Source organism: Rhinolophus sinicus, linkage group LG01, assembly GCF_036562045.2.
Source record: "Rhinolophus sinicus isolate RSC01 linkage group LG01, ASM3656204v1, whole genome shotgun sequence".
Taxonomy (NCBI): Eukaryota; Metazoa; Chordata; class Mammalia; order Chiroptera; family Rhinolophidae; genus Rhinolophus; species Rhinolophus sinicus.
The window spans coordinates 178,476,581-178,488,890 of record NC_133751.1 but is presented as its reverse complement, the minus strand read 5'-3'; the positions used below and the strand labels follow the sequence as shown (position 1 = coordinate 178,488,890).

Below are 12,310 nucleotides of genomic sequence, written 5' to 3'. Positions count from 1 at the left end.
AAAAATTACTACAGACTTATTTTCACAAGCTGTATAAGATAAAAAAACAATGAGAAGAAGTTACCTAGAAAGTGCTGAAACTGTCAACCTAAAATTCTATACTTACTTTGGAAATATTTTTTTTAATGAAAGAGAAATAAAGACTTTCAGACAAATAAGACATGATTTGTTGTTAGTAGATTTTCTATACAAGATATGTTGAAGTGGAAAGAAAACTTTACAAAAATGAGAAAAATGTACATATATATGAATAAAGAGAATAGACTCAAATTATTAAAATTATTAATGTCAGGAGTGAAAGAAGAAGCATCACTATAGACCTGACAGACATTAGGAAGATGATAAGGGACTATTATGCTTATCTTTTTGCCAGTAAATTCAAGGACTTAGGTGAAGTGGAAAAAAATCCTTGAAAGACACAAATTTAAAAAAAAAGAAGAAAGAAACAAGAGTAAGTATAAAATATAAATAATTTTATATTTATGAAAGAAATTAAATTCATAATTTAAAGCTTTGCAACAATGAAATTGCCAGGCCCAGTTGGCTTCACTGGTGAATTTTACCAAACACTCAAGAAAGAATTACCAACACCATAAAAATTATTTCAGAAAATTGAGGTGAAGGGGGACAATTCCAACTTGATGCTCCATGATCAAGCGTTTTGTCTCTACTATGATCTAGTAACATGCTAGAAACACTTGACCATGGCATCAGATAACTGTATATCCATTGTAATCTGGGTTGTATTTAACCCACCAAGTGATAAAATCTGACATGCCCAGCAGTAGTCTATAATAAGATGGAAATGTTACATCTGGATAAAGCCCAAATATTACCAGAGAGCATGAATAAGCTGGGCATGAACATAATGTAGATTCCTATGTAAACCAGCACAGAGCTCCCCTTTCTCAACTTGTAACTATAAGTATCTGGATGGGTCCCATATAATCAACTGAAAAAGGGGAAATCCTGAGCTTTTTTTACAGATGGATCAGCTTAGCATGTGGGGACAAATGAAAAATGGATGGAAGTTGCATTGTAGATACATTCAGGATGACCTTGAAGCTCAATAAAAAGAGGAAACCTTAATGGACAGAGCTGTGAATGGTGCACCTGGTCGTCCATTTTGTGGAGAGAGATATGACCCAAGGTAAGAATATATCCATATCCTTGGACAGTAATCAATACCTGGCCATCTGCTCAGGGACCTGGAAGGGAAAGGATTGGAAGAAAAGAGGTCATGGATGAACATGTGGGAGTGGACATAAAATCTGGTTTTTGTGTCATAAATTAACACAAAGTTTCAGTCAGTAGATAAAATGCATTGGCCAGTTGATATTGATCAGTTTTCAATATTGGCCTCCCCCTGAACTGGCCGGATTTAAATATTAACAGAGTGGTGACAGAGATGGAGGTTACGCATGGTCTCACCAGCATGAACTTCTACTTCCAAGGAAAGTATAACTATCCCCACCTCTAAACATCCAACCCCACTTACCCAATGGGATTTTTTGTCTCCCATCCCTGTATCTTTGGGTTCTACAGATTCTGATACCCAAAGAGGGTGCACTCTTACAAGGGTGCATTCACGCACACAGAGCCAACCAGTGACACAGAAAATGTTACAATGAACTATGAATTACAGTTTCCCCCAGGGCACTCAGAACTTCTTGTGTCTAGGGAATAACAAGCAAGAAGAGGAATCACTCTTTTGGGATAATTAACTGATCAGCAGGGGATAGTAGGGCTGCTTTTATATAATGGGGACAGGGAAGAAAATATGTGGAACCCTTGTCCTGCTGTAACTATGAATGGACCTATACAGCAATCCTAGACTGAAAAGGGTATTATCACCAAGAGCCCAGACCCCTCAAGTACGAAGGTTTGTTTCATACCACATGGTCAGCCACCAAAACTTCCTGCTTTTCCTTCACAGATGTCAGACCTGCAGTAGATATGAAGTCTCTCCTGAATACTTCACTTCCTCCTCCTTTATCCTACACAGGCATTTCCCCTAGTATATCTTTTGCGCATTTAATCCCATCTTGGCGTCTGCTTTTTTGAGGACCCAAACTGACACAGAAGGAAACTTGATCAGCTTGTAGATTCTACACAGAATCTACAACATCACACTAAATGCTATCTCTTTAAGGTAGGGGACAGGCAAATATGTACACTCACAGTACTCCAATTGAACATTGTATTGGAGGTCCTAACCAGAGCAATAAGGTAAGAAAAAGAAATAAAAAGCATACATAGTAGACTGGACAAAATAAAACTGCTTTTACTCACATATGACATAATTATATCTATGTAGAAAATCCTAAGGCACCTATAAAAAAACGTACTAGTAACTAATAATTGAGTTTAGAAAGGTAGCAGATTATAAGGTCAATGTACAAAGCCAAAATAGAACTAAACAATCAGAAATTGAAATTAAAGTAATAATACAATTTATAATAGCATCAAAAACATGAAATCATAAATGTATATTTAGAAGCCACTTGAAACTTAACATGAACAAATTGTGGATTCTCATTCACTTCCCCCAGGGCTATCTCAGTCCATAATACTTACTTTGTCCCAGTTTTGTTCAGACCAAAGCCCTAGGATATATTCTTTATATTTTCCCTTCCTCACTTCTTATCCAGGCCACCAACAATTTTGGTGTTACTTTAAAAATATATCTTGAATCCTACTACTTTCACCACCTTTCCTAGAGCAATCCATCACCATCTCCCTTTCATGATCTTCCAACTGGCCTTTGTGCTTTCATTCGTTGTTGTTTCTGTGGCCATGACCTCACAGGAAAACATTTATCTGAGCAGGGTGTCCTCGTAGAACAATCCCGGCTCCATGAAACCTCAGTTCTCTGACTTGCCAGGCAGGGAGAAGAAGTAGGGTTGGGGGAAGTAGTAATTTCAATAGCAGAATTGTTTCAATTTTATTTTGGGGTATTTTTGCTCAAATAAAAATTATTTGCATGTCTGCATTTTTGTGGATAAGGACGGCAATTTGGGGTGGTTTGCAAAATTCCTAGTTCAAGTGCTCCCTCTGCTGTCAGTGTAGCCAAGTATGGATATATATGTGATGTGTGTGTGTGTGTGTGTGTGTGTGTGTGTGTGTGTGTGTGTAGATATCTACATATATGTAATATATATAAAATATCCATATATAATATACGTAATATATATTATACATAATATATATTTTATATATTATATATGTATATATATTTTAACTCGTTGGCTCTGTGTGTGTGAATGCATCTGTGTGTGTGTTGATGACATTGATGGGAGGAAGGGTTGTACATGCTTTGATTTTTTTTTTAATATTCTTTTGTCTTTAAGGATCCTAACATTTTCACTCTTGCTTTTTCCTCCTTCACTGTGCAATTTTCTAGAGGCACTTCTCTATTTACCACCTGACATACCCCTTCCACCACCCCCACACACACACACACACACCCTTTTTGCTGGAAGAAGTTGCCTTTCCAAGATGCCACCTTGAATCCTGCACACACTTTTAAGTCTCTTGCCTAATTCTGCTGTAATCTACCAGGACTCCTTTGCGGCATTTTTGCAGTTGGGGTGGACTTTGTCACTCTGTGACTTGAGATCACTCTATGGCCTTTGCCCTCTTTTCTCTTCCCTGCAGTTGAGGGAAGAGAAAGACCCAGAATGCTTTTCTCCCCACAGAGGCCTGGGGCAGCCAGAGCAAGAAGGTAGCTTACTAGTTCTCTAAGTTTGTTTCTATTTAGCAACAGCAAGAAGAGTTTACATTTGTGGGTGTCTGCATATTACTAGTACTTACCCTCTGTTAACTTCTTCTGCTTAGCATCCCTCTGAAATAGGCAGAGTAAGTTACCCCAGTTTACTGGGGGAGACTGATGAGTAGACTGAGGTTCAGTGAGATGTTATAATCCTCGCTTAAAGTCACATGGTTAATAAATAATGAAACCAGATCTGGTGCTATCGCCTTCAAACCAGTTTTATTGTTATTATTATCTATTACTATCTATGTAGACATTTTCAAAATTATAGATTTCCTAAAATGAAGATCACCACTTCTTCTCACAATACTTTCTCAAGGGTTTAAGTTTTGTTGTTGAAAGCACGTATCACAGTGTAGGTGCTCAAACAGAAGGAACAACATTAGCTCTGGCGTAAAAAGTATATGCTGTTGCTACAGTAAGCCATTTCCAGGTAGGTTACTGCTAACAGCATTACAAACCTAATGTGTTTTTTGTTTGTTTTGTTTTGGGCAAGTATTAATTTGATTATAACAGTGGTTGCCCAAAGAGGTCTACATGTATACATAATAATCACTGGTGGATTAATGCACACCAACTAAAGCTACTTCACCATTGCTTTGTAAATGAAAGCTACTTCATTGTTATATCGTTAGGCTTGAAGTTGATGGTATTTTATCTGGAGTCCATAACAAAAAACAGTATTGTACAGTCCCCCAGCTCCAACACATCGAACTTCTAGCAAAGAAAGCATTCTACTTATTGTTTCCTTAAACAACCTCATGAATCTAACAACAAGCAATGGCTTGGTTTTGAATGAATACCCTCAGCTACTGAGGATGATGTCTTTTAGCCAATAGTTGCCATCTTGTTTATAAAGAAAAAGCAGTCATTTTCTTTACTGTGTATACAAGCTCTGTAGCGCTGTTTGTTTGGTTTTTAACAAAGACAATACAAAAATAAATTAGGCCTCGATTTGGTTTAGGTAAGCAATCTTTTGAGCCACAGCTGTATTACTAACTGATCCATAATTGCTCTGCATTTATGAGGTACATAGTTTATTCTCTTGCTTGCCACACAATAGGCCATGCAAGTTAAAGAGCTCCAAGTTTCAAGGACTGGAGTTTTGGGTGCTTGCCAGGACTGATCTGTTTAACAAACAAGCTGGAGGGTGCTTATTAGTAGGTTGTGGCTTGCAGACCATGAAGCCCCTGGGGCCAGATGCACTGATCAAATGGTGGATCTATATACCGTTGAGGCCATTGGATGAAAAGGAGAACAGCACCACATTACTGAATATGCTTCTCATAGGCCTTAATTACGGCACTGTAAATGGCTTCTTTTGTAACTCTTTCTGTTGGTCCAGAAGATAGGCTATTAAAGATTAACATAGGAACTATTTTTCAAATTAAAATGTAGACAGTTCTGATGAGTTACAGCTATATTATTCATATTACAAGAACAAGCCCTGGTTAGATTGGGAAAGTGAGGAGTCATATTTCTAGTGGAACAAAACACATCTTATTTTTTCCAGTTGCATTTCTTTTCCTTTTTCTTTTTCTTTTTCTTTCTTTCTTTTTTTTTTTTTAAATTGCTAGTCTTCTCTGCCCCCTGCTTAGATTTTGTTTCTATTGAGTGACTCAAGGTGGCTTGAGGCTTTAAAATTAATGCCTGGTAGAGTATCATTGAGGCCTTAGAAGAATGAAGCAAGTCTGATCTATGTTACATAAAAAAAAAAAAAAATCTAGATAATATCTTTTGCCATTCCTGGTGCCACACATTTTCTTCTTCTGCCTTCACTAGTTTTCTACCTTACAAGTGTTGTTGTATTTTAATAATAGAAGCTATTTCAAGAATACAGATTTACAGGTAGAGATATTTTTGAAAGTCAGCCCAATATGTCATTAGTAAAACCTTTTGTGTCTCTTGCTCTGCTGTTGATCGTTAATAATTTGCTCTTTTAAAGTCAAAAGACAATTATCCATTAAATACCAATCTCATAGTCATGTACATATCTGGTATAGAGGAAGAGAGAGTTGAGAACACAGAGCTAAATATTTGCTAAAATGATGAGCCCCCCTAAATATGATTTGCAAAGTCTTCCATATTATGATGATGTGACAAATGAAAAGTACAACACAGTTTTGTAAATGCTAATGATGTTTAAATCCCAAATTTGAGAAATTGTGGTAAAGGGACAAAATTCAAAACAACTTTTATTCCCAATTTTATGATATTCTTAGACTTATTTTACCATTTGTAATATTGGCACTACTAAAGTAATTTTTAATTATTTAGGAGGAAAGTATTTACATAGAAAATGTAGTCCTAATAAGTGTGGCTATTACATCAACTGTAATTAGTTAGTGTTGATAAAATTGACCATATTTATTTTACTAAAACATTTAACCAAATCAATTCACCATAACAAATATCACACATTTCTTCATTTATTAAGACCTCAAAACCGTTTTACTCTTAGCAATGAAACTGTTCTTTATTTTTTTGTTTCTTGACTTCAGAGCTGTATTTGTATATGTAGATCATTTTACTATTTTTTTATAAGAAAAAGCTTATCTGATAGAAATTAGCTCTTTTGAAAGGTGCTTAAGCTTGTGCAGTTTGGGCCTACAGATTGCATTGGGTCCATAAGTTCAGAACCTGGAGTAGTTCAAAGTAGACAAAGTGGGCTGTGCGTTTGAAGCATAGCCAACAGAAATGCATAGGAAGCAGAAATGCCTCCTTTCAATTTGTGTCTTTGTTTCAGTTCCTGCTTCAGTGCTTGAGTTAGGGAAGCCAAGACCTGGTCCCTGCTTTTGCAGAGTTCACAGCGTTGTAGGGAAGACAGAAAAGCTAACGTATAACTGTAGCGGAAGGGTGCGTGTGAGCATGGAGATAATCTGAAGGTAGCCCAAAGGAAAGAGTGGCCACCTCAGAGGACTAGGGCAGGGAGGCAGGGAATGCTTCTCCAATGAGAACCTCTCCTAGGTGGTCTCTGAAGGGTCAGTTGGAGTTTACCAGTCACAGAAAGGCAGCGAGAATTCCAGGGAGAGGGCCCAGAATGTGCAAAATCACAGCGGTGAAAGAGGAAGCAGGTCTGATAGTGCTGGAGACTAAGTGAATGGACGGGAACATGAGGAACTGAGGATGAGAGGTTAGGCCGGGATAGCTTGGGAAGGCTCTCAGGGGTCATGGTAGGACTTCAGATTTTGAGGTAATGGGGGTCCTCTGAAGAGCTGACATACTCCGATTTGTGTGGTTCTACTTTAATAATATATTTTCTATTATAAAACACATTGAATGCATATAATTGAAACCCAAAAATACTTGTACTCCACCAAGTCAGAGAGAACCATTCTTAACATTTTGGTGTGGATTTTCCAATCACTTTTCTCTATATAATACTATATATTCTATATGAAGATTATTGTGATCACTTTTCTATATATGTGTATGATGTATGCATCTATCTATGTGTATGTGTGTATATACATATTTTTAATGGCTTCATACTATACTTGCTTAATAACCTGCTTTTTCACTTCACAGTGAATGTATTTTGAACATTTTTTCCTTTCAATTTTCTTCTACAAAACAATTTTTAATGACTGTATAGCATTCCATCATATAGAAGTATTCCAATTGAGAAAAAAATTATTGGACGTATGTTCGGACAATATTTCCATGTGTTTTGCTATCATCAATAATGCTCCATGAAACATCACTGTATATATACCTCTTAGTGCCCTTATCTGCTTAGGCCCTTAAGATATAGTCCCAAAAGTTTAATTGCTGGATGAAGAGTAGGAACAATTGCAACGACTTTGCTCCGTATTGCCAGATTCTCCTCCAGGAAACGTGAAAATTGTCCTGGAGAGGGGGGAGGTTACAGTCCAGGAGACATATTAGGCAGCTATTTCTGTTGATCAAGTGAGAATGATTAGTGACTTATTGAACGTGATAGATCAATAAAAGGAAGCCATGTGGGATGACACTGGGATTCCTGTCTTGGGTGTCAGGACCCATGGAAATACCTAAATGAGAAAGATCATGCGGGAAGAATAACTCGATTTATTTTACATCCATCATTATGTATTCTTAGTAAGGAATGAGTATTCTGCCTAATTCTTTATTCCTTGTATCACCAACTTTTTAACTTCCGTGGGTCGAAATATTTAGACTCAAAACCATTAGAAAAATTGCTTTAAGGCTGACTAAATAAAAATGACCCCACTTTATTCAAGGGAGAAGATTCACTGAGTAGTTTCTTTATGCAAAATTCTTTACATAATGCTTATAGAGAAGGCAGGAAAAGGGGCCACAGAAACACTGGAGGATGTGGGCTTGGGAAGACCTGGGGCACGCGTTTTATCATCTTGGCCCTGAATGAAGGAATTCAGTACCAACCCATAGCAAAACTGAACTGATGTTGCTTCCAAGCCTGGCATGTGCTTTTCTGATATTCTACAGAATTTTAGAGCTAGGGAAGGTCATCGTGTCCAACCCTTCTTTTATAAATGAAAAACTAAGTCCTGAATGCATGAAATGATGTTTTCAGAGTGCTACAGATGCATAGAACTCAGATCTTGTGATTCTCACCTCACATCCTTTCCCTTCTTCTTCCCCCATCTTCTTGAGCATCCCTGAGCCAGGAACCAATCATTTCAAGGCAGCACTGCTCTCTTAGAGGTTCATACAGAGTGATGACGTCAGAGCACTACGTGGGTCTCATTTAAATAAGAAGGGAGTTCTAATTGTGACATTTCTTGTTTCAAAAAGGGAAAGGTACTGCAGTTTAATATCTCATTCAACAAATAATTACCGGTCACTGCTACATACCAGGTACTGTGCTCTGTGTAGGGGATATAACAAACATAAAGACAAGATCCTTGCTTTTACAGAACTTATAATACCAGAAGGGTCATCTAAACAAGGAAACAACCAATTATATGCAGGGCAATGGTTGTTATGATATTGGAAGTATAGGGGTGCTATGAAAGCGGTAAGAGGATACTGAACCCAGAATTTGGCATAAGGCAAGTCTTTTTGAAGGAAATTAACATCTTTGTGGGGACCTGATCTTTGGGGAAACATTAGCCAGAAGAATAGAAGGTGGAAAATAGAGAGGGTGTTCTAGGCTTAAGGAACACACAGAGAAAGAACAAAGAGTGATACTGAGAGACTTCCAGCATGGCTGGGCAGGAGGCATGGTGGTGACTGACTCCCAGATATCCAGCTTGGGTACCCTGTGGATGGTGGTGTGCTTAGGGTCTGCTGGCACCAAAGTGGCCCCTTATTATTCAAAACAGAAATAACCAGCCAGGGATCATTGATCAAGGCCTAATCCTAGCAATACAGGAATTGGGGAGGCGGGGAGGGCACTTCATGCCTGTCTTATTGTGTAGGCTGCCATTGCATTTTGCGTTTCCAATAAATGTGTCTGGGATAGTATAGGTAGCCCTTAAAGGGTGCTTGTTTTGCAACATACTGTATCATTTAGGCTCATAGGAGGTATGAATAATTAAGCTAAGAGAGGTTAACTCTTTTGCTCAAGGTCATAAAGCTGGTGAGTGACAGAGTCAGAATGCAAACCCAGATTTAAAATTTACAGGCAAAGTTGCATAGAGAGCCTTTAGGTAGACCCATGTCCTATCCTGCTCATACCTTGTAGGAAAGTTCAAAGAAACCCAACCGTCTGTTGAGTATTTGTTAGCTTATGGGCTAATTCTTTCCATTATCAAGATTAGAAAAATGACCTTTTTGGACCAAATAATGAAAAATTCTCTCCCTTTTCCTTTTCTTCTCTTACTTTCCACTTCTAAGCCTAAATGACTCATGTTCTGCTTAAAAGGGCAGAATGACTTATGTTCTGGCCAAGACCGGGATCAATGAATAAGATTTCTCTCAGTATAAGAGCCTTCCCTATCATCAGATAAATGCAAATAAAAACCACAATGATACATCACTTCACACATGTCAGAATGCCTATATCAACAAATCAACAAACAACAAGTGTTGTCAAGGATATGGAAAAAAGGGAACCCTCGTGCACTCTTGATGGGATTGCAAATTGGTGCAGTCACTATGGAAAACAGTGTGGAGATTTTTCAAAAAATTAAAAAGCAGAACTACCTTATGATCCAGCAATTCCACTCCTGGGTATTTATCCAAAGAAATCCAAAACACTCATTTGAAAAAATATATGCACCCCTCTGTTTACTGCAGCACTATTCATAATAGCCAAGATATGGAAACAATTGAAATGTCCATCAATAAACAATTGGATAAGGAAATTGTACATTTATACAATGGAGTATTACACTGCCATAAAAAAGAATGAAATCTTACCATTTGCAACAACATGGTGCACCTAGAGGATATTATGCTAAGTGAAATAAGTCAGACTGGCAAAGACAAATACCACGTGATCTCACACGTGGAATCTAAAGAACAGAATAAATGAGCAAGCAAAACAGAAATAGATTCACCAATACAGAGAACAAACTGATGGTTGCTAGATGGGAGGCGGATTGGGAGATGGGATGGTTGAGAAGGTGAAGGAATCAGGAAGTACAAACTGGTGGTTCCAAGATAATCATGGGGATGTAAAATATAGGGTGGGGGATATAGTCAATAATTATAGTCAAGTTGTATATAGGGTGTCGGATGGGTACTGAACTCATAGGGGGATCACTTCATAGATTATATAAATGCCTAATGTTGGGACGGAGTCCCAGAGAGCAGTTTCTAGGCTCTTGGCCTCACGTGGAAAGGTGCTGGCTCGGCTGTGTAAGCCGCACGTGCGAGCACTATGTAACTAGCTGGCCATCAGCTGTAACCAGTTAGCTGCCAGCCACTATTCTGTATGCTTGTAACTGCCGTAGGTTACATTAGCAAGCACCGATGTTACGGATCCTGCAGATCGTACTTCCTGTGTATCCACAGCCACCATCAAGACTGTGCTGCAGGAAGACCCCTCGTTAGAGTGTTGGCAGATGTTTGCTTCCTGTGTCTCGACTGGCTACCCTCGGGAATATAGTGGTATGAACGCCCTATCCATGGCTCGGTTGTTGTTCCTTTTCGGCCTCAACCTATCCTGCGTTGTCCTGCGGGGAGCTGAGCTCTAGCATTACACCTAACCACTGCCCTGTGTAACTGAATCTAATATAAAATAATAGTGAATGTCAACCACAATTAGAAAAAAAAAATACTCCTACCGGAATTCTAATGACCAGGGTCAATGTAGGCTCCTATGGCCCACCCCAGGGCTGTTGTTCTTTGTCACTCAGAGTTAAGATTACTGCACAACCATCCCTGTGCCATATGTATTTAGCAGTTTGGAGCCTCCCGCCCCTCCCCCCATCTCCCCCCCCCCCCCACATGGATTTGTACTTATCACTCTACCCTCCACCTCCAGGGGCACAGATTTTCAAGTTTAGAGCACAGCTGGTGACCACAGACAGGAGAACATGCTAACTGGCTTGCCCATGAGCTGACCACATCTTCACTCATTACCTGCGCCAACCCCGCTGTGACTAATTTCGATGAAAAGAAAAATGACACTCCATATATTCCACAGGTAAGGAAAAAATAAGAACTTTTGTTTCTTGGCTCACGTAGATAAACATTTGTATGTTGTAAGTATAAACGCTTGTTTTTAGACATTTTGCTTTGCATTAAATTCTGCCTTTGACCAAGCCTTCCTAGTATTATTAATAAGGCCTGAAGCTTCTGCTAGACGAGTAAAATCTTTCTTGGTCAAAATTAAGAACAGTGCCATCTTCTATAAGGTTTTAGGAAAAAACCCAACTACAGCAAATGATTAAAAGGCAGCACCACTTTTAAAGATAAAAGTTTATAATTAGCATGGAAGTTCTGTAATTTAAAATGGAAAGTTTGTGAAGCTATAGGAAAGCAGGGTAAACCTCAGCTACAAAATAACAGGTTTCGTATGTTAAAAATATCAATCATTTAACCCAAAGTGAAGCAATTATAACACATTTCCTCTAATGTATGGGTCTAAAACTCAGGTAACCCACTGACTTACAGGAAATAAGTCATATCCTTAATACTAATTACCAAACTTTTGCTACATATTACTCTCCAAACTTATAATTTCAAATTTTTATTCCATTTGAGTTACTGAGTTCAGTGTGGTTTTTATTTTAATAGGGTAGGAGTGCTTACATAGTGTACTGCTTTGAACTTTGTCGTCTATGTAATAGCCATGTATCACTTATCTAATTGTTATTACTCAGACAAATATGTTTTTCATAGTCATCTGGGATCTATTTGGAATAGTATAACTCCTGTTTTAACTTAGAGTTTAATTTCAATATTATTTCACTTCTGTATATCAAAAGCATACCTTGCAGCTTGACAGGTAATAAGTTTGTATTGTCAAGGAACTGTCAATCATTTCAGAATATATTCTTCTAATCAACTGGTATGAACTTGATACATGGTAGAGAGCTTATCAAATGTCTGTTTGGATTCTTTCATTTGGAGTGTGTTAACTGAATCTATGGAGTGATGAAACTCAATCTCAGGCTAAAGTAA

The 12,310-nt window shown here is 38.1% G+C and overlaps 1 long non-coding RNA gene across 1 annotated transcript; it reads left to right on the top strand.

Annotated features, from left to right (window-relative positions):
- Positions 1 to 611: 611 nt before the first annotated feature.
- LOC141568043 (uncharacterized) lies at positions 612 to 11,325 on the top strand. The gene is made up of 3 exons (XR_012491065.1): positions 612 to 1,150; positions 10,697 to 10,792; positions 11,169 to 11,325. It is a non-coding gene; the product is annotated as an uncharacterized LOC141568043 (long non-coding RNA).
- The last annotated feature ends 985 nt before the right edge of the window (positions 11,326 to 12,310 follow it).